General features: G+C 36.1%; 1 pseudogene; it reads left to right on the top strand.

The window, feature by feature from the left end:
• The first annotated feature begins 6,157 nt into the window (after nt 1–6,157).
• LOC101573656 overlaps nt 6,158–22,021 on the top strand; it is a 46,839-nt pseudogene continuing 30,975 nt past the window's right edge.

Raw genomic sequence — 22,021 nt, 5'->3', positions numbered from 1 at the left:
TGGAACAGAATGGAATGGAGCAGAGCAGAACAGAACAAAATAGAATAATCAGATTTTTAAATCCAAAACTATGTTTAATTCCTTTGACACTTACTTCAGTGAGTCAATCAGTGACCTAAGAAAGGTGACCAGGAAATGTCCGGAAGCAGTCCTCTGAGATGGGAAAGATTGTTTTAGACAGAGAGAGTAGACCAAAACTCAAACCCATGACAAAAATTTAAAGACTGATGGACTAAGAAGATATTTAGAATTTCCACAAAACTAAGTAATGTTTAAAGTAATCTTATTAATAAAAGTCAAATCAAAACTAAAAATATTTATTAACTTTCCAAATACAAACTAACCTTTAATAGAAAATATGAATAAAAGTTTATATTTAAGGAAAATGTGAAAAACACTAGAAAAATAACATTATAAACTATCAGAAAATTATATATGAATAATAATTGAACTGTGTAGTTAATAAGTGCTTGGAGAAATAGGAGAGAAAAAGATTATAAAATGTAAAATAGGGGCCAGGGAGATGGCTCATTAGAATAAGCGCTTCCCTGGCAAGCACAAGGGTCCGAGTTCAATTCCTGGTTCCTCCAAAAAAGTAAAAAATAAAAAATAAATTTAAAAATGTAAAAAGATGCTTCTGTGAGATTTAAAAAGAGATTTAAGAAGGAAAAAACTGCCATGAGTTTCATTTAAAAAAAGAAATGTTTTCAAAATTAAGAAACTACAATTCTTATCATCTTGCTCCTCAAGAATTTATAAAACGTAACCTATGGGGCTCCAGAAATGATGGGGAACTTGCCTACTAGTGCTCTTATGAGGTGCTGGGATCAATTCAAACACACACACACACACGCACGCACACGTGCACAAGAGAAACAGCAAGAAAAGAAGACACTAATCTAAACACATATTTTTCAAATGGGTAACGGTCATGGGGGTCTGATTGTTAACAAAAGCCACACAGGTAGTAGAAGAGTTTATTCATGAATATTGGTGCAAAATTCCCAAAGTGAATCCTCCAAACTTTAAAAAATAATAATAAAATTAGGCCTTATCTGTTTTTTCCAAGAATTCAAGGATGGTTTAACATAAGTTGTTTTATATAATTTAATCATTCTCAAATTTGAAAACCATATTTATCTTTATGCAGCAAAATAGTGAATAAGATCCAACTACCTTATCTCAGAAAACTTTCAATAATAATGGAGCATTTCTTTTTCTTTTTTTTTTTTTTCTTTGGGCATTTCTAATTGGGTAAAGTATAGCTACCAAAAATTCACAAATATAATACTTAACCATAAATTTTTGTAAAAATTTGTGTTAAACTCAAAGTATATGAATGTCTACTATCACCGTTTTTTCAATATTTTTGAGAGGTTATAATCAGGAACAGGAACATAAGAAGAAAAAATTTAGAATCAAGGGCTAGAAAATGAGAAATTTCAAATGATAATGTTATCTTCAGAGACTATAGAAAATGCATTAAAATAAACACAAGAATTACCAAATTTATCAGATCACTGGATTTATAATTAATAAACAAGTTTATTCTTTGCCACTAACAACAATCATTAATGCTTCAAATAAAGCATCATTGCCACATAGATTTAAAGTTGTATACACTAAATCTGACAAAACACAGATGTTCAGGTAATTGAATTGTTATAAAAGTTAAAAAACATAAGAAATTTAAAAATTCAAAGAAAGATAATAACACTGCCAGAGATATCAATAATAGGTTATCAACATGTCAAATCCTTCATTAACTCATAAACTCAATGTGATATTTACCAAAATTGCAAAAAGTTTTTTTCTAAAATGTCAACAGTTAAAACTTAGAACATGATTGAATGAATAAATGTCTATGGCAAAAATAACAATTACAAGGACTTTAATTAACTTTCCAGGTACTAGATATTAGAAAACTATCGGAATTAATTGGTGATTCAGAGATAGAACAAGAAAAAAAAGAAAAACACCCATCCCCCATGTGCCATGCCAGCCCTGCCCCTGGGGCCTGCTGAGATGGTAAATGAGACTGGGCGTGGTGGCACGCACCTATAATCCCAGCACTTGGAAGGCTTAAAACAGGAAGATCACTATGAGTCTGATCTACATAGTGAGATCCTGTAGAACCTGTCCTAAATATATTTTAAAAAAAGAAAGAAGGAAAAAAAGAAAGAAAGAAAAAAAAGAAAGAAAGAAAGACACACAGATTTTTTTTTTAATGTATTTGGCACAGGGTCTCACTATGTAGCTCAGACTTGTAATGATCTTCCTGTCTTCAGCCTCCCAAGCACTGAGATTACAAACGTGCACCACCATGTCCAGACTCAGTGGCTGGCCCAATGCCTCAGGGATGAGGCTGGTGCAGCATGTGGCGCCAGGGATCGAACCTTGGTCCCTGCACTTACTTAAGCAGGTGCTTAGTCAGCTGACATAACTTTCAAGTCCTGCACAAGATTTTTGAATATGTAGAAAGTTGAGTTACAACCAAAATGATTTTTTTAATCTTGTATTCATTTTAATGGGAAAAAAATAAAATAGCAATGAAAAAGTTTCAAAACAGGTTAGTATGACAGTTACAATAAACAATACATTGCATATTTTTGTCTTCATAGTAGTTATTCAGAGGACAAGATGTAGACATGATATCTTGTCTAAACAATATTAGTACAAACCTCACTGAACTAAGAGAAAGTAGCTGTATATCTATCCTATCTTGTATATACATATATGTTTTTTTACTACAAAACAGTCCTTTATTTAGAACCCTCTCAAAATGAGTTTTAGATCATTGATAAGAGAACATATTATTAAATATATGATGCTAAGACGATTAAAATTTCAATGTCATTTTACTAATAAATCTTTCCTTAAAATTTATAGAGAAATATATAGTGCTCACTTCAGCAGCACATATGCATATGGAGGTAAAAACTTACTTATAGGTAAAAAGAAAACTTGTGGGGTGGTGAGAGTAACTCAGCAGAAGAGCGCTTGCTCATCATGCCCAATGCTTTCAGCTCTATTCTCAGTAGGACAGAAGAAAAGATTAACAAATATACATAATAACAATAACAATGAAACAGAAGCGAACACTTTTACTTTATACACAATAAAGGACATGTATTCAAAATACATAAAGGGGCCAGCCAAATAGCTCAGTGGATTAAAACGCCTGCAAAAACGCGAAGGGGCCAGGGATTTGATCGCTGGGCCTGCCATGCCAGTCCCGCCTCCAGGGCGTGCTGAGACAGCAATTGGGACTGGGTGTGGTGGTACGCGCCTGTAACCCCAGCTCGTGGGAGGCTGTAAGCAGGCAGATCACTACGAGTCTGATCTAGTAGTGAGATCCTAAACACCTGTAGACCTTTCCCTAAAATACAAAAAACAAAGAAACAAATCAAAATACATAAAGAACTACTAAATTTCAATAAAAAGACGAATAATCAAATGAAAAATTAGAAAAAGTATTCAAAGAGACAGTTCATGAAAGAGGATATACAAATGACTGGGCAGTACATGAAAAATTGTTAAACATCATGAATAATGAGAGAATTGAAAGAAAGCCACAATGAGCCATCACTTCACACCCTCTAGGATGGCTGTAATGAAAAGACAGTAACAAGTGCTCATGAATACATGGAAAATTTGAGGCTCTCAAAAATTTTTGACAAAGATGTCAACTGTTGAGGTATTTTGAAAAATTGTTCTTCTCAAAAACTTAACCTTTATTATATAACTCAACAACTATACTCATAAGTGCTGTATGTGTGCAAAAGAATTGAATATATACATCTACAAAAAAATGTATATTAACAAAAAAGGTGAAAGGCTCACTGTCTTCTTCAATGAATGAGGAGATACAGAAAGAAATATTATTTACAAGAAAAAAATGAGACATGCTATGAAATGAGTTAAACTTAAAGACAATATGCATAGTAAAAGAAGTTCTCCAAAATGCTACACATTCATTTAAAGAAAATCAAAGATATGAAATATATAAAATAGCCTAATTCTACATGAAAAGCACCAAATACACAACCAAGAACAGAAAAGGTAACATACTGAACTACTAAATAATCCGTATCCATACATAAAAATATTTTCAAATTAATAAGCAAAAGATAAATACCAAAAAGAAAAAGGACTGAAAACATCAACTAACCATTTTATGGAAAAGGAAAAATGAGTAACAATCAGTCAGCACATTTTTAAAAGGGCTCATCTTTTCACCCATGCAAGCAGCATCACTTAAAACAGCAAGAGAACCATGTTTCACATTTACTCCTTGAGAAAAAAGTCATATGGCAGTATCAAGAGTTGGCAAGATATAGAGAAGTAGAAAGATTCACAGCTAGAGAGGATGTACATTGATGCAAGTGATTTGAAAAACATTTGACAATTGCTAGCCAAGTTGAAAACAAAATATTCTACAACCCAGCAAATCCATTTCTAACAGGTAAACTTCAATAGGGTCACAAAGCCATTAATATAGGACTATTTATGACACCATTATTTATAACACTGAAAATTAAAATGGTTGGTGTCATTATACAAGAGATGATATTAGTCAGTGGGGATGCCTTTATCTAGTGCAAAAAATGAAAGTGAGGGTAAATTTATCAAATTATATTAATCTCAATTATTTATATTAAACAATGAAAACAGTGAGCTGATGCATGCATTCAGTTTAGTAGCATATGAAGAAGTATTAAACTATACATATAATATAAACTTAAATGTACAGAAACTTTATATAAAAATTCAGAAGAACGGTTTCCACAGAAAGGTGGAGATAAATATTTTGTATCTCTAATTATATGTATAATGTATTACTTCTCAGAATATATAATAGCACATTAGGTATACTAATTATCTCTTCTAAATGACTTAAACATGTCTAAGTAAATTTTAAAGGAAAAATATATGAAATTGGGTTTTATGGTTTATATATCAACATCAAATCAAGAAACAAAATCTTTACCCCATATTTTATTCCATAATATATATGAACGTAATTTTGGAATAAAATGATTACTATTTAAAATCTATTAGCACCTCACAACAGTGCAATCTGTTAGCAATCTGGAAATTATTGTGTTATTGTAAGTAAAGCATTATTTTATGATTATTATTCAGAGTGATAACCGATTTGTTCAGTTTTTCTTGGGTTAAAAATTCTTGTTCATGCCCTTCAATAGATCAAAGTCATTTAGGGAATTGCTATTGAGACTTCGATGTTCGAAGTCAAGTATCCATTAAATAAAGCTTCAAAAAGAGAGCCTAGGTATATTGTATAGAAGATTTTCAAACTGAACTACTTAGCTAATATTATTCTTGATATAAGATTAATTGGAGAGATTTTTAACATTCCCACTACTAAGATGAAAAATCTGAGCCAATCTCTATATAAGACCCCATTCATCATATTTGTTTACAGAGTTCTCAAATTTCTTCGGAAATGCCCGAGTTTGGGCAAGAGTTACTAAACCAGTCATGGCTGTATATTTCCCTTAGATTTTCTCTTTATATCAGTGATTTTATAATACAACCTACTTGGGAATCATTGAAATTGTAAAATAACCATGTTCAGCAATTGTCCCACTTAAAAAATAATTAATGAAACATTAATTTGGAAAGTTGTGTCCATAATCCCTTTGTAAATCTTTAATTATCTACTGTACCAGAAAAAAATATTGCACAGAACCTAGGCAAAAGTATCTACATTCAGTGGCAGGGCATCTTTCAGTTCAATCAATTTATGAAAAATGTCCATTGTGCATGGTAGAATTTCATAGTGTGTCAAATGAAGCTTAAAGCATCAAATTTTTTCTGCTAGGAGTGTACGTGAATATTTTACCAGTTCCCCATCCTCTTCTTCAAGGAGAGAAAAAGAAAGGTTTCCATAACGCCTATTTTTCTGTCCCCTCTTGGATTAGATATCCTCTGCATGTGAACCAATTGCAAAGCATAGCCTGCTTCTCTCCTCCTTTGCTCTTCACAGAGTAATTTTCCTTTAAGTAAGATATGGATTAATTCTATTTGCTATGGTTTGTATGTAGCTGTGCCCCTAAAGCCTCATGCAGTAATAGGTGAGACCTTCAGAAGGTGACTGGACCATAGGAGGAGCACAGTGTTCTGCTGCTAGGGGATGAAGCCCCGCGGAAGAGGCCGTCCTGTGGCCCTGGCTGGGATGGTTCTACAGCGCCTCCCTTCCGGCTCCTTCCTGGACTTGGCTTCCTGGTTGCAGCGAGGTAAGCAGCTATTTTTCTGACATGCCCCTGTGTCATGCCATCCTGCCTCGGAGCTACCAGACTGTGGGCCCATTGTGAGCCAGGATAAATCCCTCTTCTCTGCTACCTGCAGGTGCTGAGTACTGTGTCTTACGAGAAAGTGACTAAAACAATGTCTTCGTAAAAATGAGTTTTTACTAATGAAAAATAACGAAGGGCATGAGCATTTTTCAGTTTCTTTTCACCAAAGTTGCTGACATCTGGCTGAACATTTAATTTTAAAATGGTGTAACAGCTGTATGCTGTTGTCAAGGATTTCTATGCCATCCATGCAATTATGGGGGAATACTTTTAATTTTCTTGGCAGCTTAACAAAGCATCACTCTTAAATTTATTTCATAAGAATGATCCTTATACTTCATTGTACTTACTACAAATTAATTATTATACAAGCTTTTATTAATGATTCCCAGGCTAAATATTTCAAGCAATGGCAACTGCTTTTGAATCTTACAAAGATAATATAATTTATACTATTATTGGTTGTTGAAATGAAGCACTTATGACAACTCATTAGCAAAGGAAATATACCAAAAGACTTTGCAAAGTCAGTGACTTAGAGCTCAGACCCACTTGAAATGTAAGCTAAGTACTTATACATTTTTCCTACTGTGTTAACTTCACAGATCATTGTAGCTATTTCCATTTTTGATACTTATCATGTATGCCACCAACCATTTTTCCCTCCTAGATTTTTTTTCTACATAAGCAAATCAAAGTGGAAAACTGAGATTGTTGTCCAAATCATTCTAGGCAAAAGCTGCTTCTGCATAAGTACATCAAATATCAAAATGATAGACTCTGTATCAGTACTTATGAATTCTCCAGCTTTTATAGGTCACACAGCCCCCGATCAGTAATGTCTCTTTTATCTCTTTGTTCAAATAATCATTTAAAGACTGAAGGACCCTGAACTAAGTCAGTTGATCAACATCCCAGTTTTCAAGCTAAAGCACACCCAAAAGCATAAGCAAATTGATTAAATGTTAAGGTAAAAAAAAATGTAGTCAAACTTTAAGTTGAAAAAAATTTTAGGGGCCGGGGAGATGGCTCAGTGGAATAGGTGCTTCCCTGGCAAGCACAAGGGCCTGAGTTCAATCTTCGGTTCTGAAAGAAAAAAAAAAAAAAAAAAACAGATTTTAATATTAATTTCCCTGATAGCCTACAAAAAGATCTAAATGGTAATTGGCAAATCAACATTGTGAAATCACATCTTAAATTTTCCTGCCTCCAATCCAAAAATTGCAGTAAATTTTTAAAGTAAATTCATTGCAAGGCAAAACATATTCAAAAAGATAATAGACGCTCAATAGCTGGACCTGCTCAGTTTTAGGTAGAAAATCAAGAAGCAGCAGGGCTGGAGAGGTAACCCAGTGGTCTAGGCATCTGCCCGACAAATGCAAGGACCCAGGTTCCATCCCTGATACCGCATGCTGTGCCAGCCACAGAACTGGGTGTGGTGGCATATGCCTATACCACCTATAATCCCAGCACTGGGGAGGCTGAGACAAGAGGATCACTACAAGTAAGTCCAAGCTACATAGTGAGAAGACACTGTACCAAATACATAAATGAATAAAATATTTAGAAAAAAGAGAAGAATTAATATTTTTTATTTTGAAAACTAACATTTTTTATTGCATTATTAAACTAGAGTGATGGCCAGGGAGAGGTCACTCATAGAGCACCTCACTGCATGAGACCTAAGGAGGTAAGTCTGTGAACTTTCCAAATTTGGAAAACAGCAGGTATCTAGTATCAGTGGCCCAAGGCCCAGAGAACCACTCCACAATCACAGCACAGGAAGTCAGGAGGGCACAGAGATTGAAAGGCAAATGAGAAAGCACAATGACTCAAAAGAAATTTGGGGAAAACCATTCCATAGCTCCCAGGGCACAAACCTAAGAAAGTGAGAAATAAAACCAATACTTGAAAAAGGTTAGTGCAAATCCTCAGGCCCAGGTTACTCTGGAAGGGTGAGGAAGGAGGATAGCAAGTTGGAACCCAACGTAGGTGATTTAGCTATTTAGCAAGACCCAGACTCACAATGAAAATACTCTTTAAAGGTCTAGGTATGTAGCTGTGTGTTCACAGCTTTCATAGTAGCATGAAAAGAACAAAAACAAAATAAAACCAAAATTTTATCTTTAATGAACAGTTGAATGCAAGTGAACCAGTTAGAAATTTTAAAAGGAATTTATTGAATGTTTTAAAATCTCTATATTAAGGGGATACAGATGAATGTCCATTTTGTATCTGTGTATTCAAAGTGGTTAGGATACATAGTTACATTCTCTTAATGAACAGAGGGATTTGTTCTAATGGTGTTTGTAAATACGATATCATGTCCACATCTTGTACAGCATTTAACCATTAGGAAGAATGTATGCAATGTATTAATTATTGAAACTGTCCTGCCAATTTGATTTGAAATTGTCTCATTGCTATTTGTTTCTCAATAAAATTATGAAAAAAATAAATAAAATAAAATCTCTGTACTAATATAATCACAAAGAAATTCAATTAATAAGAACATTCAGTCAACTCACAATGTAGCAATCAATTAATACGGTCCACCAAGTGAAAATGAGAAATAAACTATTATATTTGAAAAGAAAATAGGTGGAAATTTTCCAGTATTTAAAACATAAAAAGCATAGCTAAAAGTAGGTCCAATCTAGACACAGCATAGCAAAATTACAGAACGATAAGGATATGGAGAAGTATTCGTGCTCAGTAAGGAAAGACATTGATTTATTTATTTAATGCATTTAGTACAAGGTCTGCAGGGTGTTCAGGGTCTCACTACTAGATCAGACTCAGAGTGATCCTCCTGTTCTCAGCCTCCCAAGCACTGGGATCACAGGTGCGGGCCACCACACCCAGTCTCAATCACCATCTCAGCTCATCCCAGGGGATCAAATCCTGGTCCCTGTGCTCTGACTAAGAAGGCACTTTGATCTGCTGAGCTATCTGGCCAGCCCTCAGACACCTTTTTAAATAAATAAAAATTATCTTAAAGAAAATGGCAGACTTTGCTTGAAAAGGGACTTCTCTGATACAGTCAAATATGTCTTGACTTTTCTGTTAGTTTTCTGTATACATTCTACGGAAGAATGTGTATGTTAGGTAGGCTAGATTTGTTTAGATTTTACAGCCAAGAAACACAGATAAGAATGGTACTGTTATTTTTACAAAAGCATTTACGTTATACAGTACTTACAATAATTTACAGTGAAATAAATAATGTTAAATATTTTTCATCAATATTAGTAATGTTTTAATTCATACCGGAACTGTCGTCATTAAAAAACCTCAAATACAATAAATTAGAAGCCCAGTATTTGTGGAAGAGCTTCTGTAATTAATTAATCTTTTTGTTACCCGTGAACCAGTACTTCAATAATATAAGCGATACTGTGGACTGTGTTAGCCATAGTCCAATGTTGACTACGTTAGTTAACCCAAGTCACTAGACAGTTACACACAAAAAAATATGTCCAACCAAATCTGGATTATTTTGATGTGCATACATTGTGGAGGTAGAGAGAGTCACTTTAGCTTTACATGCTCCTTGTTTTACAGATATCTTTTAAATATTGTGCTAGGTCTTTGTCCTCCACTCCTAGAACTCATAAACAACCATATTATTCAGCTGGTAATAAATGTAAAATTTCCTAAGATAACCATAATTAGATTCCCCAATTTTCAAGAAGCACTATATATCCTCTAATTAATAGTTCCTTAATATGATTAATTATAAAAATAACTGTACCAGGGAGCTGAATGGGAGTTATTGTTTAAAGGATACAAAGTTCCTGTTCAGAACAATGAATTTCGGAGATTAATGTCAATAATGGTGACATAACAATATGAGTGTTCTTAATGCTACTAAGTACAATTAAAATGATTAAAAGTGGAAATTTTATAGTATATGTGCAGTATTGTGATACAAAATAAACTCTAAGGAAGAAAAGTAATTATCAGTGTCTTCAGAGGAAAAAGAAAATGAGTGGTACCTACTATATTGTAGGAAATGACTTCATCAAATGTGTAAGTTTTGGGAGGAGACCACTTGTGAGTTCCTGGTTCGTGACCACACCAATAGACTCCTCAGGCATGCCACTGTCTGAGCCTGTGTGGCAGTTCAACAGAAAATTTACATCACATCAGTACGTGGCACCAGTCTTTTACAGCTCTACTCTCTGTGGCCCCAGTTAAACTGGAACTGCCTTGTCATTTCCTTTAAGCTTTGTGTCTGAGGCAATTCTGAGAAGCCTCTCACACCAATTGTTTGTTCCTCCTGGGCACCGTGGTATTACTAGGATTAGTCATAGAATTCTAGAGTCTTGGAAACCACTGGGGCCTTGCCAACACTGGCACAGCCACTCACATGCCACCCTAACAAATGCTGGAGGTTTTGTTGCCCTTTAAAGCTTTCTCTCTGCCCTTCCCCATTCCTTCTTTCCTTTAGGGGTTGTTCTGGAACACCAATTTTGAATCTAAATCTTTCAATGGTCATTTTAAGGTACATTTACTCTTGGTCTTGGTAAAGTAGGGTAGGAGAAAAAAATCAATCACTTTCTACACAAATTATTCTTCACAGTTTGTTTGTTTGTTTGTTTGTTTGTTTGTTTGTCTGTTTTTTAAACCAGGGGTTGAATTCATGCCCTTGCACTTGCCAAGGAAGCACTTATTCCATTGAGCCATCTTCCCAACCCCTCTTCACAGTTTTTGAAGCCTATTGCTAAATCAAGTTAGATTCAAGGTAGTCCTTGTCTCAGAACCTCTCCACATAAATTTGGATTTTCATTCTTCAATAAAGTTGTGGTCATTTAAAAAAATTTCTTCCAATTCATACATCCATTTCTCTTGAGTTATGGGAAGCAGAACAGTCAAATAAGATATTTTATTATTTTTGTGCATTTTTTACAAGATAGAACTGTACTCTTAAGGAAGAGATTCTGCTACAGACTTACATAGGAAGATCTCCTATGTCTCTAATGTTGCCAATAATGTCAATATTTACATTTACCGGGCTGGGGAGGTAGCTAGGTGGTCTAAGCACCAGCCTGGCAAGCACGAGGACAGCGTTTGTTTGATTCCTGACACCACATGCAGTGCCTGCCCCGCCTAGGAGCACTCTGAGCCAGCAACTGAATCTGGGCATGGTGGCGCATGCCTGTAATCCCAGTGCTGAGGAGCCTGAAAATAGGAGGCCCACGAGTCCAAGCTGTGTAGCGAGACCCTGTACCAAATAAATAAATAAATAAATAAATAAATAAATAAATAAATAAATTAGAAGAAAAGGTAAAGTAGCCAGTCATTCCTATTATTTGTACTGATTATCATCCACTTGTTCACCCAGATTTTACTATCAAGAGTCACTGTTCTTCCCAGCTATGACTAACATATAACATGTAGCACAAAGAGATTATGAAGACTAGTGTTTATCAATCCAACATATAGGTCAGAATAGTTTTGGAAGAGAAATGCTAGTTTATTTTAATATCTAGTTTAATTATATCTTTTAAAATGTAATAAATTTGCACCAATTGACAAAAATGATGGCTACAATCAATATATGCTTTTCTGTGCACTAAATTGCTACCTGATTTTTATGACCAGTTTATATCACTAATCCAGACATTTAGTCCTAATGGTATATTTACTAAGACTTTTAATTTCTCATATATGGAAAAAGCTATGCAGAGTCATAGCTTTTCGTAAGAGAGAGTATGAAATGCATCCTACAGTTACATCAAACTATATCGACTCCCCAATGTGCATCTAGGAGTAGGAATCATTTGCTGAGGCATTTCAACCCAGCGAAGGACAAGGATAACAAAGTATGATGATTTTCATCATTGTCACAGCTGTGACTATTTTAATAATAAAATTGTTCTAAAACTCAGTGTTTTACACCAAGCACAACTGCAGCTCCCCAGTTAGCAGATTATACATAATCTCTGACCTGTTCTGGGCGCCAAACATCCCCAGTTAGGAGAAGCAAACAGTACAAAGCAAGACCAACAAGATTCCTAAGCAATGATGAATATGTGGAAGGGAGAGAACTGGGTATACATGCCATAGCAAACCTGCTCTGCCCAGTTCCCCAAGGTGATGAAATGTGTGACTGTCATAAGTCTCAGTAATACTGTTATAATTGGGATGTACAGGGAATAGATGCCAGCTGCAGAAACAGTATGTGCTTTGACAAGGGGTGTGTTGGAAGTGCTTGCCAGCCTGTGCCTGCTGCCAGCTCCACTCAGCTACAAATAGAAATGACGATGCTCAGTGGGCCACGGCTCTCACGGTAGCCTTCACCAAGCACCACCTCAGGACCAAGCAGGAACTGCAGGTCCAGTGGCTGTGGCAGACTTCAGATTAGGTACATGTCAGAGCAGTGCCACTGCAAGGACATCCCAGTTCACCTGCATGGGAGTCCACAGAAAGGCTTGTGGTCCAAAACCTCAATCTCATTCCTACTCCAGTCCTTGAATTAGCCTCGTTGAGGGAAAGGCCCAGAAATCTGCACTTTTAAGTCTCCCCTGTTGTTTCCTAAGACTTTTGAGAGCTAAAACCAGGAGAACCAAATAAGAGTACCAAAAGCAAAAATCACAAAACAATATAAAATAGTATTCAATGATATCATCTTACCAGCTTAGGCTGCTTTACAGCTGACCAATTGCTTTCTATGTAGAGATATTTCTATGCAAATATATTTTATGGAGAAGACAATACCTTGAAAATCTCAGGTGTTCAAAATTAATAATATAATAAAACAAAATGAGAAAGAATGGAGCAAGGTTAGCTAGAGCTATTTTCCTCTCCTGTTCGACTCACAGTCATAATAGTTATGATAACATGAATAATGAGATAAAGAATAAAAATGATGGCAGCCTTTCCCATGTGCCAAACATTGCACTAAAATTTTACATCTATTACCACATTTAATTTCCATAACAACACATAAGATATTAAGCATTCAATTTTACAATTGAGGAAATTAAGGCTCTAGAAAATAAGACTGGCTGAGAATATAGAGCAATTCAATATCTATCCTTAGAAACAAACATGCTCTGCCTGCCTTTGGTCATGTGCGCACTACCCTCTGTGCTCTGCGGCCTTCCAGGTGTGACCCATCTGGTCGACCTACCGGCTTGCACCACTGTCCACAGACTAAACCTCGGCATCCCTTGTCATAGCAATCAGCACCGCCAGATGCTGAAGCGAATGAGCTTTTCAGCGGGTCCTTCAGTACTGTGTCCCCATGTACCTGTGCATCAGCAATGCATTGGATTTCTGTTCAGTCCACAGATGCTACTTGAAATGAACTTGTGATTCCCTGTCCTCAGGTGTAAATCCAGAGTTATACCATTCTGTATTAGGTCCTACTTCCTCTGACCAGAAGCCTGGACTCAAGAGTTCCCCATTTCTCTACCTTTATTAATAAATTATCCTGATTCTTCTCATTTTTCAGCTCTATAGCTAAGATCAAGTGTAGAATCTTATCAGTTTAATAGAATATTTTTATTCTTTTGCATTCTTGGGCTTGGTTGAGTGCTCCTCTGAAATTTTAGCAAATATGATCCTTTTGTGATAATTGTGTCTAGTGGGCTTAGGTACTATTAAATTCCCAAAAATCTAAAATCATTAGCTCAACCAGATATTTTCCAGTTGTAAAACAGAAAAACCAATGTAAATTGCTTTACATGAAGAATTTTTTGACTCATGAACTTAAAAACAGAAGGACTGGGGAGATGACTCACTAGAAGAAGTGCTTGCCTGGTAAGCGCAAGAGCCTGAGTTCAATACCTGGTTCCACCAAAAAAAAAAAAAAAAAAAAAGACATAGAGATATCTGCATTCAGGCAGTAATACAATGCTGTTGGGAGCTCTCAGCACTTGTGGCCTTGGCTTTTCTCAGTCTTCCTTCCATGTGTCCTTATAGATTTTGCTGCCGTGATAGGACAGCTTCCAATAGCCAGATCGTCACCAACGGCTCTGTTTTCAGTTTTATTTTATTTTTTCTTTTTTGGTGGAACCGGGGATTGAACTCAGTCCCTTGCACTTGCCAGGAAGCGCTTATTCCACTGAGCCATCTCCCCAGTACCCTGCTCTATTTTAAACACAAAGGAACATCTATCTCCTTTCCAGTTGTTGTTAAAAGGATCAGCATCTTAAGAGGATCTGGATTATAGGACCCTAGGAATGTTTTCTTTCCCTCCACCCGCCAAATAGCCTGGAGTGGAAGTCAGCTGCAGATGTTACCCTAAAGATGAACCACTGTGCTAGAAGCGGAGGCTTGTCAGAAAACAACAATAAATTTATATTAATATCAAATAATGTGAACTGTAAGACAGTACTCCAATGAAGAATAGCCATTCTAGATAAAAATGTAGTACTAAAAGAAGAAAAAAAAAATGGAGAGAAGAATAATGGGACAGGGATGAAAATGGGGTAAATATTTTATTTCCTTCAAATATCATCAAAAGACCACTATAATTTCATTTACGAGAAAGTCTGCCTCTTCCATGTAGAAGACTGTGGCTTGGGTGGCAGTAATAGAGCAGACCCCACTGGGTGGAATAAAGTTACCTCAACAGGAGGATTCATCGGGCATTCTTTCACTGTGAGCCTAATTATGATTCTAAATTCAGAGAGAAAAAGTTCTTTCAAAACATTCACATACTTTAAGAAAGCAATTTTTTTCAGGCTTAGCCCACCCTGAGGGCAAGGCTGGCGTGTCGTGTGGTACCGGGAATGGAACCATGGTCCCCAGCGCCTGCCTAAGCTTGCCTAAGCAGGTGCTTTAGACCACTGAGCTGTCTCACCGGCCAATTCACATACTTTGCAAAGTGCAGCTATTTGTTCTTTTAGATCAGCGCTCCAGTGGGTTTTCCCTCTTATTTCTGTTTCTTACTGCATTTTGTTTGGGCGAAGCTCAGGCATCCACTGTGTCTCATTAGTGCTATAACCCTGGAAAATGTATTTAACCTCTCTGTAAAAGCAAATGAAATAGAACTAATATCTTTAAGCTTATGAGAATTAATTGATCACATAGAAGGAGAAACTTTAGGATAGTGGGTTCATCATAATGGATATAGTTACTGTTGGAATCATTTTTAAAGTATGACTGGTGATGCCTAGCAAGCAACTTAGTATGCAACCTGTTTGGGGAATTGTGTTTGTGTCAGTTCCTAGATTTTTACTTGAGTTTCTATTATTTAAATACTGTGTATTGCAAGAAATTGATATCAGCAACAGCTTCAGTCTCCAGATCTCTACAGAATCTAGCATTTCTTGAGCAAATAACTCAATAAATTGAAGGAAACAAATGTACAAATTAACCAAAATTTCTCTATTCCTAGTGTCTCCAATTGTCTTTCCTTCAATTGTCTTTTCCTTCTATGTTCCCTGAAGATAAATACTAACTTAAAATAATTCCCCTCAGCATAATAAATAGGTTATCAAAGAGTAGTCCTAGAGAGGATGAAGCATTCTTCTCAAGGAATATTACCCTTGATGGGGAAATTTATTTCACTCAGGACAGACAGAAAAAAAGATAGTTTGTGTCTGTGAACATTCCTGGCTGTTCTGCAATCAACAAATAGAATTTGCCTTTCACACTAGAAAACTTAGAAGCCATATTTATTCCTTATTACGCTTTTCAGCATCCTTTAAGCAAAACTGGCTGTGCGGGAGTACTTGCTTTCCCCGAATCTCAACACCCAGACTCCCGAATCTTCCCTGCGAGCCTCGAGGCAGCTCTTGTCTATATTAGGTCTCTACTTTGGCTTCCAAAGGTGCAGGGACGAGACTGAAAACCACCAGCCCTCCAAATAACATCTGAGGCACCCTGTCAGTACTGACACACTGCAGAACGGCCACAGATGGCCACCCAGGGACAACCATACGACAGCATAGACTTCTGCAGAGAGCAATATGTGCTGGAAAGTGTCGCCAAAGTCTGCGTGTGCATGCCCGCGCTCGAGTCGTCACGTAGCTAGTGTTACTGCCAGAGGGCTTCCCGAGGAGGGAAGAGAGTGAGCAGGTGTCCGCTTTTGAAAAATCCCTCCCCTTCCACAACAAAGAGATTGAGACCTAAATCCTGATATGAACAGCTCTCTGTTTCTCGATGATTCAGAGCATGGCACTGCCGCAGAATCTTTCCTCCTAGTCTTTATTATTGTACACCCATTTGCATTTTTATACCTTCTGCGCTTAAGAGGTTAATGGAGATTTCATCCTTTGTAATGCCCCCAGAAAGACAATGTTATCTATTCTAAATCCCACCAAAATGCACAGTTCAGCCAACACTCCTAGTAATCATTCCATTCAGAGTTTGCCGGAGCACGGATCGCAAGCTACACGTCTCGACAGCCTGGCATTCCGCGAGAGCTCGTTGCGGGCAGTGGAGTCTCAGCTACGTCCTTCATGCGGAGTGACTGCAAACACTATAACATCATTTTCAATATCTTATCAGATGGTCAAAATAAACCTCTAGACTCTAAATATGCATATGAAATTAATTATCAGATCTCGCCCCACAAGTTTCAGTGTTACTTTTCAGTATCAGCAAGTATCTGTTCAGCATTCCAGACATTATGAATACATTTTCTTCTCTGCTTCTTTATCGCTGGTACTGACCACTCAAGCAGTTAATGGTTCCAAACTGTCTTTATTGTAACACTCTATTCCTTTTAGCTTTTTTAAAATTCATTTTTGAAAATATATTGACAGCTTAAATTGACACTCTACCAAGAATGTTTACTTACATGGAATTATGATTTCTGCATTTGTCTGCATTTGGTGAAGTAAACAAAATACATCATGATCCTTTGATCAAGATTATCTGTATCATCTCTTGCTTGTTTTAACTATTAAGAAATATAATTATTTTATACACAGTACTAAAAAAACTCAAAACGCTTATTTTTAACTAGCTTCAAGGGTTAAAAAATGTCAAACCTATCCAAGATCTTTTCTCTTTAATCTTCATTTTATGTAATGACTGCTTGAAGGCATAGGAAACAGGAAAATAATCTGAATACAGCCAGATGCATAATGTGTAAACTCATTTTTTCATGAGGGTTACCAATTACCAAACACCAAGCCATCACTCTAGGTTCAAATTTCAGTTCTCCAATTCTTTTTAAACTTATCTTCACTACAGTCAAAATTTTTATAAGTAGGTAAAAAAATTATAATCAGAAAAGGCAAGAGAATATTATATTTGTCCTTTAAAATTCCAAGACATTCCTTGAATATTTCATTCATGGTAGATTTATCCCAAGTAATAAAATGCAAAATAATGATGTACATAATTTGTTTTTGAAGTATGGATGTGAATCACAAAAGATTTCCATGTTAATTGGGGTTAGCTTGTTTGGCATTTTATATGCTATTGCTATCTTTGAGTTCATTTCATTGTTGCGTAGGATTGGAAAATACTGTTGGTATTACACAAGTCAACTCTTGCACAACACTGGTGAGAACTGTAGGAAAAAAAAAACATGCTAAGATGAGATTGCTCCACTGGGCATGAGATACTTATTATGTCACATCAATTAAGTGATTTTTGAAACAAAAAGTATTTGTCTAAACTAACACAAGTGATGTTCTTAATTGTCAAAGGGATTCTGATGTGAACCTTACAGGGAGCAACTTCTTCTTGTCCCTAAAAGGATGAGAATAGTTGCATGCATGACAAAAGAATTTGTGCCTGGCACTATAATATGTGCTTCGTGAAATTTAAGAACTTTTGTGGAAAGCTACATCAAACTCAAAGGTTTATGTTAATCGACCATCTATGTTCAGTTCCATTTTCCACGCACACAGGCTTTTTATTGAGAAAATTAGGACAACTAACACCATTATCAAAACACAGTAAAATAAGCATGTCTTTTTAAAGTGGAGAGTATCAGAAAAAAACTGCAACATGCTATTGTTCTTTTAGTTCATTAACTTCATATATGTGTGTGTGTGTGTGTGTGTGTGTCATAATTTTATAACAATATGAATATTAAAATTTAAAACAAGAAGACAGGAAAAGATTTAGTATAATACATTAATAGATAACTAACACTGGAATAAAAAATGAAATAAGACTTCAGATACCCAATTAATAATAGTGCCCAATGAAAAGGAAAATATCTGTGACACATTCAAGTTTGATGATTCTTATAACAAAATATAGCAAAAACAATACCTTATTATTTTTGATGGCATGTAGAGCTTGGTAGCAATAAGAGCAAAAAAACTAGGAATGAAAAAATTAAACTGAATTTATGGAAAAAGAAGTCACCAAGTTACAAGACTCAATGTAAGAAACCATATTTTATTCTTTTTTTGCTTAAAAAATGTTATAAAGAATAATATGCCACTCAGACAGTGATTTTTAAGTACAGTTTGCAGTCCTGTACTAATTGTATATAATGTTAAACTAGTATTTGGAATTTAAAGTTTTATTTATCAGGTATCTACCATGTATTTCAGTTAAACATACTTCACTTAGGTTTGTGATCAAAATACAAAAAGAGAAAAAGAAAAAAATAGCTTGAATCAAATTTTATCTTAAAACTCTTCCCTCAAATGACTGTCATGTAGGTAGACAAATTCAAAAAGCAGAATTGGAAATACACAGTTTCTGCTACCTTTTGCCCTTGACTAACTTCTCCTGGCAAACATACCAATTATTATAAGACAGAGCCTTCTGGTGATCTAACCTTAGCTCTTGAACCTTTCCTGAGTTTGCCTTCTGCTCTGTTTACGAATCTGCTTGAGGTCACATTTACCGTCTTTGCCACTCACAAGCTGTACGGTGCTTAAAGCCTGCATAACTTCACCCCTTGTTAGTTTTCTCATCTATGAAATAGGAATGATAATAGTACCAGCTCGGAGCTCCTGTGAGAGCTAATTGTGAGATATCATGAGTTAATACAGTGGCTGGCATATGCTATAGATATAGATATATCATCCACCACTTTTCTATCTATGTGGATGATAACTTCTGCGTCATTCTCAGATACATTTTTAAATAAGCAAAACTTCTCTTAGACAAGTCCGGCTTTTCTATTTTTTCCTTTCCTTCCAATTCTGTGTCTTTCTCCTTAGGCTGCATGCCTAACTAGAGTTGGCGGGGACTCTGTTCCCCACAATGAGGACTCGCGTTGGAAAATGTAGGCAAACAGAGTGCTGGGCGAGCGTCGGTAGGTTACAGCTCCTCCTTCTGCTCACCAAACGTCCCCCCTTCTGTCTTCGGTCCTTTCTTTTTCCATGCGGGTTCCAGTTCTCAAGGGAGGAGGCAAAGGCCCGTCCTCATGTCACCCTCTTCAAAGTCCATTATCTGTGAGAGATGGTGAATTGTCTAAATCACTTCCAAGTGTGGATCCATTTGCCCTACGTTCACTCAATACACAGTGATGAAACAATAGCAAACATAAAAATCCTGTTGGAGACAACATGGTTAAGAAACACATCGGGCCCACTAGCTGGTAGCAATCCTGAAATCCCACTAGGCAGAAATCATGGGCTTCTTAGAATTGCTAGCGGGATTTCTTTTATTAAGCTCAGGTTCCATACTTTAGGAAGATCTCCTGGTTCCACCTTCTAAAAGACTGCCTTTCCTTCTCGGTATCTTCTGTAGCTGCAACTAAAGTAGTGATCAGAATAAACTCTATGGGGATACACAGATTACTATACTGTCACCTGCACATGAGAAGAAGAGGAAAATCCCAAGATTTGTTTTAAATCTTGAGCAAAGCAAGTCGTGCTTGTTTTTGTTTGTTTTATTGCTATTTTGGTTTTTTGCAACACAGAAGACTGAATCCAGGGCCTGTGCTGTGAGTTGAAACTCCATCCACTTGACATTTTCTTTTTGCTTTTGGGACAAGCTCTTGATAAATGCTGAGCTGACCAGGCTGTTCTTGAGATCCTGCAGCCCTGACTTCCCAGAGTGGTAGGGTGACAGGCGGAACCACAACACCCAGTTGCCATCACGACTCTACACCAGGTTCACAAATTCTTACACAGTATGAATTTATTTTATGAAGGAGAAGGAAGGGAAGAAGAATGAGGAGAAGGAGAAGGAAGAGGGAAAAGGATGAAGAGGAAAAGGAAAAGAACCCTAATAGATTTCCTGATAAGATTCCCACAGTTCATTTTAATATATGACCCTTCTTTATTTTTTTCTTTCTCATTGCTATCACCACCACCTTTAATTTACATACACATTTTTTTCTTTCAGATTAAGGACTATTCCCTAAAACTACAGACATATGTCTAATTTGATATTCTCCTAGGAGCAATTAATCAGTTGAAAAATTGTATTAAGTATTTTCCCATTATGGGCCAGGTGCAGAGACCCCACCTGTCCTAAGGGATTATGGATTCATAGAGAAGCCTAGATCCCTGAATCGCTCCATGGAAGACATCTGTCTACTGGCCAGAAATACAAACCTGCTTTAGACTTTGCTATGAGCAGGAGCTAACTTCTATTTTATTTAGTCACTGAAATTTAGGGGCTTGTTTATGACAAGAAGTTCCCTAGCTTATAAAATCAATTACTCAGGAACATTCTAAAATACTACTGGATTCTTTGATGTACGTATTTAATTGTTGTCATGTACTTAAATCTCAATGTATAGTAACTGAGATGGTATGTTAGAGTGCATATAATTCATTCAATAACAAACAAAATGAAAAGTAGTCATAACGGAACTTGCAAAGAAATGCAAGTTATTTTCTATCCAACTAGTTTTCTAGTTCTCAAGTAAAAATGATAACACAATAAAAATTTCTTGAAGAACAGCAAAGGTTCACAAAGAGAACATATAAAATTTGGTTGCTAAAATGTATCTAAACTACGCATGATATAATGTATACTTTCTAAGTTTGATCAGCATGTAGAGCTTAAACTTGACTTTTTGGATATCAATAATAGCTATCTAGGTTCACTTTTAGCTTTTGAAGTACTGATGGTATACAGGTATGAACATACGGTATATTTGTGTCATACATTTAATGCACATATATAAGACCATTGATTACTAGCTGTGAACTTAAAAAGAAGATATCTAGATTGTCTTTTAAGTGTAGACAACCAGAGCTAGTCAAATAGCTCAGCAGATTAAAGAGCCTGCTTAAGCAGATGCAGGAGCCAGGAGTTCAATCCCTGGGCCTGCCATGCCTGTCCCACCCCAGGGCACACTGAGACAGCAACAATTGAGACTGGACATGGTGGCACAAGCCTGTAATCCCAGCACTTGAGAGGTTGTAAACAGGAGGATCACTACGAGTCTAGTCTACACAGTTAGACCCTGTAGACCCTGTCCTAAAATACATAATGAATAAATGAATAAATAAGATAAATGTAGACAACCGATAGGGACACATTCTAGTTCCTAGCTTTAGGACAGTGATAGAAAATGTCTTCCCCTTAATTATACCTCCTTTAACTTATTAGCAAACTGCTTCTATTAATGTCTCCTCTGGTTGTAACATATGCAAATGTTTCTACATATACATTTGTATACTTGTAATTCTTTAAAAACTGCCCACGTAACTTTGAATACATAACATGTATACCTTTGAATACATAAAAAACAGTTCATTCTAGGGAACTGAATGCAGAAGGTAAAAGGAGGAGAAATTTTTATTTTCTTCTTCTTATGATAGCGCATTGTGTAATTTTTGTAACTGTGTGAATGACTCGCTCTT

The sequence above is a fragment of the Octodon degus genome, unplaced genomic scaffold (assembly GCF_000260255.1).
Source record: "Octodon degus isolate 3935 unplaced genomic scaffold, OctDeg1.0 scaffold00009, whole genome shotgun sequence".
Classification (NCBI taxonomy): domain Eukaryota; kingdom Metazoa; phylum Chordata; class Mammalia; order Rodentia; family Octodontidae; genus Octodon; species Octodon degus.
This window is presented reverse-complemented; position numbering and strand designations above follow the sequence as displayed.